The following is a 13,324-nucleotide window of genomic DNA, read 5'->3' as shown; positions in this document are numbered from 1 at the left end:
AAGGGGCATAGAGACACGGCACTTGTGCATTTGAAGCGATCATGCCCAAATTTCCAGCACCTATTGCAGAGGGGAGGAGAACAGATGCTCCTTCAAGAGCATCTGACACCAGCAAGAATTACGGAAGACGGAAGGGACCTACTATCAAACGTGATCTTCATTACGCAAAGAGACTGGCCAGGATGCCCACGAGGGAGGTCGGGTAACATATCAATCTGGAGCATTGAATGGCCTTGGGTTTCAAGGATATGTTTACTATCCTTGTGGCAATCTATTGGGGCAATCCCTATATATATATATATATATATATATATATATATATATATATATATATATATATATACAGTACAACCTCGATTCAACGTACTATATGGGACCACCCCCAGTTCGTTGGAGCGTTGGATTTGTTGCAAGAGGTGACCTTCAAGAGGCGTTTGCGTCAGTGTCTTTTTTTTTTTCTTGTACACAATAAAAATGCATTGTATCATATTACTTACTGTACCTATATTTTACTACTCTACTAAAAATTCTGTAATTCATGTATTTACCTTATTGTTGGAGTTATGTCCATCTTGAAGTTTTGTGAAGTTGTGAATGCTCTACAGTAAATAGGTACTACAGTGCATTAAGCCGTTAGCACTGTATTATTAAAAGTGGTTTTGCTGTATGTTGAGTACTACAATACAGTTCTTGAAAACTATTGTACATTAGAATTATTGCAACTTTAATTTTAACACTATGTACACACTTGAATTTAACACTTATTCTAATTGTTCACTTCACACACGATGTTTTTAGATGTTTGCATCAGCTTTGCTGGTGCTCGCTGCTGCTGTGTTGGCTTCAGCTGCTTTTGTGCTGGTTCTGGGTACAGCTGTGCTGGTGCTGGGTACGGCTGTGCTGGTGCTGGGTACGGCTGTGCTGGTGCTGGGTACGGCTGTGCTGGTGCTGGGTACGGCTGTCCTCGTACTGGGTACGGCTGTGCTGGTGCTGGGTACGGCTGTGCTGGTGCTGGGTACGGCTGTGCTGGTGCTGGGTACGGCTGTGCTGGTGCTGGGTACGGCTGTGCTGGTGCTGGGTACGGCTGTGCTGGTGCTGGGTACGGCTGTGCTGGTGCTGGGTACGGCTGTGCTGGTGCTGGGTACGGCTGTCCTCGTACTGGGTACGGCTGTGCTGGTGCTGGGTACGGCTGTGCTGGTGCTGGGTACGGCTGTGCTGGTGCTGGGTACGGCTGTGCTGGTGCTGGGTACGGCTGTGCTGGTGCTGGGTACGGCTGTGCTGGTGCTGGGTACGGCTGTGCTGGTGCAGGGTACAGCTGTGCTGGTGCTGGGTACGGCTGTGCTGGTGCTGGGTACGGCTGTGCTGGTGCTGGGAACGTCAACAGTGCCAGTAACATTTTGTATAATCTCATCATCTGTTAAATGACCATTGATTAAATGATTTATTAATTTTATTATTTCGAAGCCGTAGTCACTGAACTGTGGCGACGAATTGAAACGAGAAACGCATGGTGTGTACAGGGATTAGACCCGTCCACTCGCTCACGCTGGAGTTGTTCCAATAACAAATAATTTCTCAAATAGCAGATGTCTATCATATTACAGTATATTTTCGGTTTTATTTAGTTTAGTTTAATTAGGATAATAAAAAGCTATTAAAGCATTGGTTTTAGAAATGATTTATTAGTCTGAAACTTTCAAAGTCATGGGTCACTGAACTATAACGACACAGACGAAGGAAAACCAAGTGAGGTTTACAGAACAGTATTCCCTTATCTGTCCACCCTCACTCACCTTGTTTTATCACAGAAAATGTGTATAAGGAGATTTTACGACATGTAGCTAGCTAATCACGCTTCAGCCTTTAAATTAATTTACAAAGATACGTCTGCCACAAATCAGTGGGAGGTTGGGAGGGAGGTGGGCAGGCAGAGCTTGTAAGGGAGAGGCAGGGAGGGAGGCAGGCACGGAGGGAGACAGGCACGGAGGGAGGCAGGCAGAGCTTGGGAGGGAGGCAGGGAAGGAGAGGATGGAGATGGATTGATGGTAGGATGGAGGGAGGGATGGATGATTTGAGGGTGTGTGTGTGTGTGTGGGCTGTAGGGGTGGGGGGGGAGGTGTGTCGGTGGTGGTGAAGGGACCGACTCGCTGATAACCCTAACTCTGACCCAGTTAACTTTTTTTTTTTAACTTGATTTGTTTCTTCAATTCTGGATGGATGGAGGGAGAAAGGGGATGGAGGGAGGGGATGGATGGAGGGAGGGAGGGGATGGATGGATGGATGGAGGGGGGATGGATGGATGGAGGGGGGATGGATGGATGGATGGAGGGAGGGGATGGATGGATGGAGGGAGGGAGGGGATGGATGGAGGGGGGGGATGGATGGAGGGGATGGATGGAGGGAGGGGATGGATGGAGGGAGGGGATGGATGGATGGATGGATGGAGGGAGGGGATGGATGGATGGATGGAGGGGATGGATGGATGGATGGATGGAGGGAGGGAGGGGATGGATGGAGGGGATGGAGGGAGGGGATGGATGGATGGATGGATGGATGGATGGATGGATGGATGGATGGAGGGAGGGGATGGATGGAGGGAGGGAGGGGATGGATGGAGGGGATGGATGGATGGATGGAGGGAGGGGATGGATGGATGGAGGGAGGGAGGGGATGGATGGAGGGGATGGATGGATGGAGGGAGGGGATGGAGGGGATGGATGGATGGAGGGGATGGATGGATGGATGGAGGGAGGGGATGGATGGATGGATGGATGGATGGATGGATGGATGGAGGGAGGGAGGGGATGGATGGATGGAGGGAGGGAGGGGATGGATGGATGGAGGGGATGGATGGATGGATGGAGGGGATGGATGGAGGGGATGGATGGATGGATGGATGGAGGGGATGGATGGATGGATGGGAGGGGATGGATGGATGGATGGGAGGGGATGAATGGATGGATGGATGGATGGAGGGAGGGGATGGATGGATGGATGGAGGGGATGGATGGATGGATGGAGGGGACGGATGGATGGATGGAGGGGATGGATGGATGGATGGATGGATGGATGGATGGAGGGGATGGATGGATGGATGGAGGGAGGGGATGGATGGATGGATGGATAGATGGAGGGAGGGGATGGATGGATGGAGGGGATGGATGGATGGAGGGAGGGGATGGATGGAGGGAGGGGATGGGAGGGGACAGAGAGAGAGAGAGAGAGAGAGAGAGAGAGAGAGAGAGAGAGAGGGGGGGGGGGAGAGAGAGAGAGAGAGAGAGATAGAGGGGGAGAGAGAGAGAGAGAGATAGAGGGGGAGAGAGAGATAGAGATAGAGGGAGAGAGAGAGAGAGGGGAGAGGAGGGAGGGAGGGAGGGAGGGAGGGAGGGAGGGAGGGAGGGAGGGAGGGGGAGAGAGGGAGGGAGGGAGGGAGGGGGAGAGAGGGAGGGAGGGAGGGAGGGAGGGAGGGGGAGAGAGGGAGGGAGGGAGGGAGGGGGAGAGAGGGAGGGAGGGAGGGAGGGGGAGAGAGGGAGGGGGAGAGAGGGAGGGGGAGAGAGGGAGGGGGAGAGAGGGAGGGGGAGAGAGGGAGGGCGGGATGAAACAAGCATGGTGAGTGTACAGGGATTAGACCCGTCCACTCACGCTAGAGTTGTTCCAATAACATACAGTAATTTCTCAAAGAGCAGATGTCTATCATGTTACAGCATATTTTCGGTTTTATTTAGTTTAGTTTAATTAGGATAATAAAAAGCTATTAAAACACTGGTTTTAGAAATTATTTATTAATATGAAACTTTCAAAAGTCATGGGTCACTGAACTATGACGACACACAGACGAAAGTGAATGAAACCTCACTGTAAAGTGAGGTTTACAGTACAGTATTTTCTTATCTGTCCACCCTCACTCATCTTGTTTCATCACAGAAAATGTCTATAAGGAGATTTTACCACATGTAGCTAGGTAATCACGCTTCATCCTTTAAATTAATGTACAAAGATACGTGTGCCCCAAATCAGTGAACGAAAATCATGGAAACTCAGTTGTTCACTTGTGTGGATCACTCTGGCTGGTGTTTGTGTGGACCATTTTGGCTGGTGTTTGTGTGGACCATTTTGGCTGGTGTTTGGTTCATATGGTTCACTTGTGTGATCCAACTTCTTATGAAGGAATTATTAATTGTAATCTGTGATAGAATGAGAAAGTTTTCCACCACTCTGTGAACTCTGTCCCAAAATCGTAAGCTTGTGGACCACTTGTGGTCCACATGTATGGTCCATTTGTGTGGTCCACTTGTGTGATCCACTTGTGTGATCCAACTTGTCATATGAGAGAATTATTAATTGTAATCTGTTATAGAATGGGAAAGTTTTCCACCAGTCTGTGAACTCTGTCTGGACATCGTAAGCAAATCCGAACATCCCTCGCTTCGGCGAACCATTGTTCGTCGAACCGGGTGAGTAAATTCGGCCTGAAAAGTGTGCGAACTAGCCGGAGATTCGTTGAATCGGGGTACGTTGAATCGAGGTTGTACTGTATATATATAATATATATATATATATATATATATATATATATATATATATATATATATATATATATATATATATATATATATATATATATATGTCGTACCTAGTAGCCAGAACGCATTTCTCAGCCTACTATGCAAGGCCCGATTTGCCTAATAAGCCAAGTTTTCCTGAATAAATATATTTTCTCTAAATTTTTTCTTATGAAATGATAAAGCTACCCATTTCAATATGTATGAGGTAAATTTTTTTTTATTGGAGTTGAAATTAACGTAGATATATGACCGAACCTAACCAACCCTACCTAACCTATCTTTATAGGGTAGGTTCGGTTAGGTAGCCGTAAAAGTTAGGTTAGGTTAGGTTAGGTAGGTTAGGTCATCGAAAAACAATTAATTCATGAAAACTTGGCTTATTAGGCAAATCGGGCCTTGCATATTAGGCATGAGAAGTGCGTTCTGGCTACTAGGTACGACATATATATATATATACATATATATATATATATATATATATATATATATATGTCGTACCTAGTAGCCAGAACTCACTTCTCAGCCTACTATGCAAGGCCCGATTTGCCTAATAGGCCAAGTTTTCATTGAATTAATGTTTTTTCGACTACCTAACCTACCTAACCTAACCTAACCTAACTTTTTTCTGCTACCTAACCTAACCTAACCTATAAAGATAGGTTAGGTTAGGTTAGGTAGGGTTGGTTAGGTTCGGTCATATATCTACGTTAATTTTAACTCCAATAAAAAAAAATTGACCTCATACATAATGAAATGGGTAGCTTTATCATTTCATAAGAAAAAAATTATGAGTAAATATATTAATTCATGAAAACTTGGCTTATTAGGCAAATCAGGCCTTGCATAGTAGGCTGAGAAAGTGCGTTCTGGCTACTAGGTACGACATATATATATATATATATATATGCGGAAAATCCACAGAGAAATATGAAATGAGGTGAACGTTTCGGCTTTGTTAAAGCCTTTGTCAACACCAGACTGACTGGTGTGTTTGAATGACTGGTTTGAGTCAGTCTGGTGTTGACAAAGGCTTTAACAAAGCCGAAACATTCACCTCATTTCATATTTCTCTGTGGATTTTCCGCATAAAATGATCAGTGTTTTGTGATCGTCAATTGCATATATATATATATATATATATATATATATATATATATATATATATATATATATATATATATATATATATATATATATATATATATGTATATGTTGTACCTAGTAGCCAGAACGCAGCACTCGGCCTACTATGCAAGGCCCAATTTGCCTAATAAGCCAAGTTTTCCTGACATTATATATTTTTCTATTTTTTTTCTTATGAAATAATATAGCTATCCATTTCATTATGTATGAGTTAATTTGTATATATTTGACTTAAAACTAATGTAGATATATGACTGAACATAACAAACCCTACCTAACCTAACCTAACCTATTTTAAGCTAACCTAAACAAACTCAACTACGTCAATAATTTATGTTAAAGGGGCATTAGGTTCCAATTTGCCCAAAAATGCAATAAATGAAAACTCGTTCGATTTCAATCAAACTTTTTTGACAGGTTCTATATGAAAAGTGTTTCATCTGGTCCACGTTTCAGCATCGTAGCATAAATAGGAAGGGAGAAAAAAAATATTGTAGTTGTGAAAATTATGCAAAAATGGTCAAAATCGATTATCAATCAAAAGTGTCAACTGAAATCATAACTACGACTCTTTGCTATCACAATAGCATATATTAAACAAATATTATAATTAGTTTAATTGGAAAAAAAATTTAAGAAAAAAAAAAAGGATTTTTTTCTTTTTTTTTTAATATTTTTTTTTCATTTTTTTTGGGGCGATTTGCATCAAACTACACACCTGACTGTACGTAAGCCTATCTGTAAGGATGCTAATTTTGGAGAAAATTGGTTGATGTCAACCTCAGCCACAGATTTTAGAACCTTAGACTTTATTCATTTCTGTTTTTTTTCAATTGACACAAACGTTTACAAAACTGATTCCTTTTTTATTCAATTTACATGAAACTTACACAGTATATGTGGAGGGCATGTCTCTACATTGGGGGGCTTTCATTTTTCTCTAAGTTCATTTATTGATTTTATAATAGCAACAAACATGACATATTTGCAAACAAAATTTGGGGAACTTTGAACATTTGTATTAGGAAAACTAAAGATGTTTTGGAAATTCTAAAGCCCCAAATCCTTTATTATATGCTAATGTGTCAGAAAAGTGTGACAGAATAATTATATCTGAAATGTGTGTTCTGAAGTGTGGACTTGAAAATGTGTAAAAAACGTTGAAAAAAACAAAAAAAAAACTCCATTTCTATTTACGCTGCAGTACTGAAACTTGGGACAATTTAGGCACTTTTCATATACAACTAGAAAATTAATATTGGTTGACATTGAACAACTTTCACTATAATACTCAGACGCCCCCTTAATATAATATAATAATATCAATTCAAATAAACTAACTGCAAACAATTTATTGAAAATAAAGAAATCACTTGGTTTATTAGGCAAATCGAGCCTTGCATAGTAGGCTGAGAAGTGCGTTCTGGCTACTAGGTACGACATATTTATATATACATATATATGTCGTACCTAGTAGCCAGAATGCACTTCTCGGCCTACTATGCAAGGCCCGATATGCCTAATAAGCCAAGTTTTCCTGAATTAATATATTTTCTCTAATAAGAAAAGCCGACAAAACAGCAGCACATGTATTGATTCCTACCCATGATTACATGAACAAAATTAGCGACATCCTTAGTGACGACTCCAAATTTCAACGAATCACGAGGAACCCCGTAGAAGACCTTAAGCAGAAAGTAAACAAAACAATTACAGCAATCAACGCAAAGAAAGGTAGTGTGCATTTCAATAAACTTCAAGGCGACTATGGCTTAGGATATGCCTACGGCAATGTTAAGATGCATAAACCAGGTAACCCACTACGCCCTATAATCAGCCAAATACCAACCCCAACTTATCACCTGGCAAAAAAACTCAATGAACTCCTAACTCCATACACTCCAAGTAAGTTTAGTCTACAATCATCAGCAGATTTCCTAGAATTGATTAAATCTACCCAGCCCGATGGTATCATCGCTTCCCTGGACGTTGAATCCCTATTTACCAAAGTCCCAGTCGACACAACCATAGGAATGATACTGGACAGAGTATACAGAGACGAGAGCACCCCCAAATTAGACATACCTGAGCCACACTTGAAAAGTCTTCTCGAAGCATCTTCTCCGATCTGAACCGAGGTTTCCCAATGCAGGACAACGAGGCTAAGCAGACAGCTGCTTCCCGAGAAGGCGCTGCAAAGAAACATGTATCAGTAGGCGAGGGGATAAAAATGACAAAAGTATCCACCAAATCAACTAGGTGTTTATGGATGAATAAATCATCAGGACGAGTAGAATCAACATGACTAAGATCAAAATACTTAGTCTATGTAGCAGAACCAATAAAGCTTGGAACGTTTTAGAACTGGAAGGAATTGTGTAAGTGTAACTGCGGAGGGAACAGCACCGAGCACCCCCAGTAAGAGGGGGGGGGGGGGACAAAGAGGCCCAGTTGTTACAAGGAGAGATGGAGCCACTCCATGTGATGAGGTGGTAATCATTGGGAGCTTGGGGCTCAACCCTGCCACAGAGGTGGGAGGGGGAACAGATAGGGGTAGTTGGGACCTGGTGGACCAAGCACTCACAAGTCAGGTAGTAGAAGAGCTCCCAGAACCCCATCAAGCAGGGAGAGTCAGGAGCTGCCTGATCTGGGACCAATGCAGTGTGGGCTACAGAGCCCAGCTTTCCATCACAGTCTGACTTGGGGGCCTGGTCTCCCACCCCTAACGTCTTAGAAGTTAAAAAGAGGGTCAGATATCAGCATGTAAATGAATGAGTAAACATTTCATCAACAAACACGGCCCCATACGAACCATGGAGCCACAATTAGAGGATAGGACAACCAACAAGACAAAGGCCCCCCCCCTAGGGGTGCACTGTAGATATACGCCCTACAATCGCAACCATAGGAATCAACAGCCCGTCAAGATATAATGGAAGCTCAGCACGATATAATTGGGCTCAGCAATGAAGGAAAAGATTGACAATAAAGGTGTCCTCTTGCTCGACAATGCCGAGTACCACAGTTTTACGGGTGAGAGGGTGTGCCTCCCCAAAAACCCGGTGTCTAAACAGAAGAAAACAGAAGAAAGAATAATCAAGAATTGCAAAACGTCACAAGGAAATAGCAATTAAACAGGAGAATTGGGAAGGAAAAATTAAACTTAATAGGAAAAAGTATTCAGCACAATTAGCGAAGATGGCAGCAAGAGCATTAGGCTTCAAAAGGACAGAGGACACTGTCTCATGGAGCATTACATTCTAGCATCTGCCAACCAAGCCCCCTCATGATGGCAATGGGCTGGAAAGGGAGGGGGAGATGAGAAAGACGAGAGGGTGAAGAATACTGCCCAGTGTAACACCAGTGTTAATAGGTAGAGTGGGTGAAATGGAATCATTCACAAAGACATACTGGAGCCTGTCACTAAGGTAAGACTGTAGGTATTGGAGGGATTAACCTCTTACTCCGTAATGTTGTAATTTAAGAAAGTTAATGTGTTAACAGTGTAAAAAAAGTCTTAATGTAGGTCAACAAATAAATGAACAAGGGTACTCATTTCTTCCAAGAGCTGCATATATAAAGTTAATCATACTAATTGGTGCATGATTGGTCCTTTTTTGGGCCTGAAACAATTATGGCAAGAACTAAGTAAATTTTGTTTTGCTAAATAGGATTAAGGCTGCTTGTAGATTAACTCTTTAAAATATTTTAGACAAAATCTGCAGAGTTGATATTGGTCTATAATTGTTGATTTCAGTGAGATTGACACTTTAATGGACTAAGGTTACTCCTTGCTTTTTTTTCCCTTAGAATATCAGGAAAGGTTTGGAGTTCAAATGATTTGTTGTAGAGCAATGAAATGGCTGGAGCTAAAAACCTAGAGGTTTCTTTGAAAATTAGGGTTGGTATGTGAACATATGGTATCTGTGCATGGGGTTCATTCATCCACTGCAAATTACCTGATGCTCATCACCACCCAATAAAAATCTGCTATCAGAACAATAAAACTGTCTTCAAACAACACACAGCCTCTCTGTTTAAATCCCTGAACATGCTAAATATACACTCGCTCTACACATTCTCTTGTGCTATTTACATGTACAAAACCTTGTTCCTAAATGCTAATCCTGATCTGAAGCTCTCAATTGATAGATGTAATAGAACCCACGAGCACCACAACATAAATAAATATCTGTTTGATATAAATTGACAGTCATGCTAATATAATTGCCAGTAAGGTTTATGTAATTCACAATCATCTTAATTAATATAATTGCCAGTTTGGATAATATAATTGACAGAGGATTATACGAATCAGGATAATATTATTGCTAATTAAGCTAATACAACTTTGAATCAGGCTTTTTCACCCACAGGGTTATTGATCAATGGAACTGACTACCCGCCAACGCCATAACTACCAAAATGTGCTGAATTTCAAAATATACCTGGAGAAAATCAAGGAAAATGGGGGGGGGGGGAAGGGAACCTTCAACAAGCTGCCAGCTTCCCATTTTTATCGAGGCCACTAGGGTTAGTGGCCCTCAGGTAAATCGGGTAAAATATTATTCCAAGACAATTACAGCATAACTGATAAAGTTAGGCTAGAGTAATATAAATTTCTGGTAAATTTAGAGTGATGTAAATTTCTAGAGTAATATAAATTTAAATTTCATATTAACTTGACTGACAGTTATAAATGGCAATCTGCCTTCAATAAACTCTTCGGTGAAATATTTATAATCAAGAGTATTATTCATAAATATGCCTAAACAAAAAATATAAAATAGACATCAGTTTGCATATGAATCTGATGAGAAAATTCCTTGATTAACCTACATTTCCCTATCAATCAAATGGTCTCATCTTAAGTACATCTCAGACTGTCTTCTTCACCAGCACCAATGCTAAATAATATTACAACAATAATGTCCATAACTTAGCTACAGAGTATATTACATTTTAAATAAATTTTCACACAGAACAAAAACAGAAAGCACATTATTATTTACATAAATATGAAGAAAAACATTTAAAGCTTTGATTTATCTTTGCTAAACTAAAGAGATATTTCTATACATATAAGCAATTTTGAATTTTCCTATAGTGACAGCTTCTCTAGTTCTTGCTTGGTCATCTAACTTTCATAAAAGAACAATATAATAAAATATCTTGATCTTTACCTTTCATGGTGAAGTGTATTCCTCAAACAAAATAGAATTACCTTTGAAGAACATCCAACTGACATTGTGATAGCACACTGTTAGATTAAAGTTAAGTTACTATACCTGTATGTGCCTCATTATCCTTCAACATTTTCTTAATTACCTTCCACACTCTAAGTGTTTAGCCTATTATCTGCATGTATCATTTTGTGCCTCTTCATATTACCAAGACGACTGAATCTCTTCCCACACTCTGGACACTCGTGAGGCTTGTCACCTGAATGCACTAACAAGTGCTGTATTATATTTCCACGTTCTCTAAATTTTTTGCCACACTCAGCACATTGAAAAGGTCTCTCATCCGCATGCACCATCCTGTGAGTCTTCATATGTCCATGTCGACTGAATCTCTTCCCACACTCTGGACACTCGTGAAGTTTATCACCTGAATGCACTAACATGTGAGTCTTCATATTTCCAAGAATACTGAATCTCTTCCCACACTCTGAACATTCATGAGGTTTGTCACCTGAATGCACTAACATGTGAGTCTTCATACTTCCAAGAATACTGAATCTATTCCCACACTCTGGACATTCATGAGGTTTGTCACCTGAATGCACTAACATGTGAGTCTTCACACTTCCAGGACGGGTGAATCTCTTCCCACACTCTGGACACTCGTGAGGTTTGTCACCTGAATGCACTAACATGTGACGCTTCACATCTTGATGACAGGTGAATACCTTCGGACACTGTGGACACTGGTGAGTCTTCATCTTCTTTATGACAGGTGCAGTTTGTGTGAAGGTTTTCTCCCCCGGATGTTGGGAGAAGCGTCAAGGCTTGAGTGTTGTTTCTTAGAGTTAGACTTGATGTGAGCACTTGGCGGTCAATGGTGGTGCTTCTTCTTTATGATAGGTGCAGTTTGTGTCAAGGTTTTCCCTTAATGCTCGTGCTGGACAACACCGGCTGTGGTGCTGCTAAAATGGCGGCGGTTGTTTACCCTCTTATCACCTAAGCGTTCCAATGTTTTTGTCTGGTTTCACTTATCATTTTTCCTACTGCTTATTTTTGTTTAAAACTGGTCATTTACAATTAACACTTGTATTTATATTCATGTTTTTCAATCAAAGAATGTACTTGGAATTGTTTCTTTAAACATAAGTCAACACGATTATACTTTTTGAAGGAAACAGCTCTCCCGTAGTGGATGCACTACATGCGCAGAGTTGACCAGCAAGAGTTTCATATTCACTTTTATTTATTTATTTATTTATTTATTTATTTATTTATTTATTTATTTATTTATTATTATTTATTTATTTATATATATTCAAAAAGGTACATTGGGTTTTTGGGGGTACATAGCATTGTGTTTACGTTCTTGTGAAGTCACTAGTACCCAGTGATGTACTGAACGGGGTGAGAATAGCTTGAGCTACCTAGCTCATCCCTTTGTGTGTATTTTACATCAATAAACTTATTTCAATTTCATTTTCAACTAGTACCCAAAGCGTTTTGGGCAGGTTCTAACAGATAATCTATAATACAGTCTTACCTGGGACGCGGTCGGGTCAAGAAGTACCTGCTCAGCGATAAGGGGTGATCGAAGTTGGTATTGGTGTTTAGCTCAGTCTACACACAGGAGACTGACTAGCATTAATCGCCTTCTACACATCTCCCCCCCATGCTGGGTACTGAGATGGAGACTCAGTCACCAGAAGAACTGGATACTTCCCACGGCAATATCCACATGGACTCAGAAAGCAGCCAGTCAGTCGAGGAGGGTGAGTTTCAAGAAGCTCTAACCAGGCAACAGAAGAAACGGAGAAGACAGAATGCAAGGCGTAGTGTTGACAGTGATACGCATAACGGAAACGACAAGAGAATGAAGATCGACGCCGAGACTGACCAAATCAGTGTCGGCGAACGGACGGGACGATGTCAGGAAGGTGAGGGTCAGCGGAGATGGAGGCTTCTCTTCCCTGCCTCATGCACGCTGGCCTATCATCAGAAGCTGCTGTGGACAGTCACACTTGGAAGAGAACACCGCAAGTTCGAGCCCCTGCTGAAGGAAGGTGTAAACAGACCTTACTTAACGGTAGGTTCTATGGAGGCAGATCTTACCCAGCAAGGATATGATGGAATTGTTATGGAAATACCGGAGGGGAACGAAAAGCTGACGAAGGAAATTATCTACAAATACCCTCAGATTCTAGACCCCGAATTCATCCTCGACGACCAACGATTTGTGTGGGATTGATTGATTGATGAAGATTAAGCCACCCAAGAGGTGGCACGGGCATGAATAGCCCGTAAGTGGTGGCCCTTTCGAGCCATTACCAGTATCAAAAGATGATACTGGAGATCTGTGGAGGCGCAACTGCACCCTGCGTGACGGGAGATGTCTCCCGGACCAAGTGGTGACCAAATGGTGGAGCCAAGTGG

The 13,324-nt window shown here is 41.7% G+C and overlaps 1 long non-coding RNA gene across 1 annotated transcript in view; it reads right to left on the bottom strand.

Moving 5' to 3' along the window:
- Nucleotides 1-11,875, bottom strand: part of LOC138364937 (uncharacterized) — a 39,466-nt gene extending 27,591 nt beyond the window's left edge. The window contains exon 1 of the long non-coding RNA XR_011228633.1: nt 7,794-11,875. This is a non-coding gene — a long non-coding RNA (uncharacterized lncRNA). The remainder of the gene's footprint in view (nt 1-7,793) is intronic.
- Nucleotides 11,876-13,324: the final 1,449 nt, after the last annotated feature.

The sequence above is a fragment of the Procambarus clarkii genome, chromosome 15 (assembly GCF_040958095.1).
Source record: "Procambarus clarkii isolate CNS0578487 chromosome 15, FALCON_Pclarkii_2.0, whole genome shotgun sequence".
In the NCBI taxonomy this organism is placed as follows: domain Eukaryota; kingdom Metazoa; phylum Arthropoda; class Malacostraca; order Decapoda; family Cambaridae; genus Procambarus; species Procambarus clarkii.
Note: the sequence above shows the minus strand (reverse complement) of the source record. Positions and strands in the feature narration are given on the sequence as shown.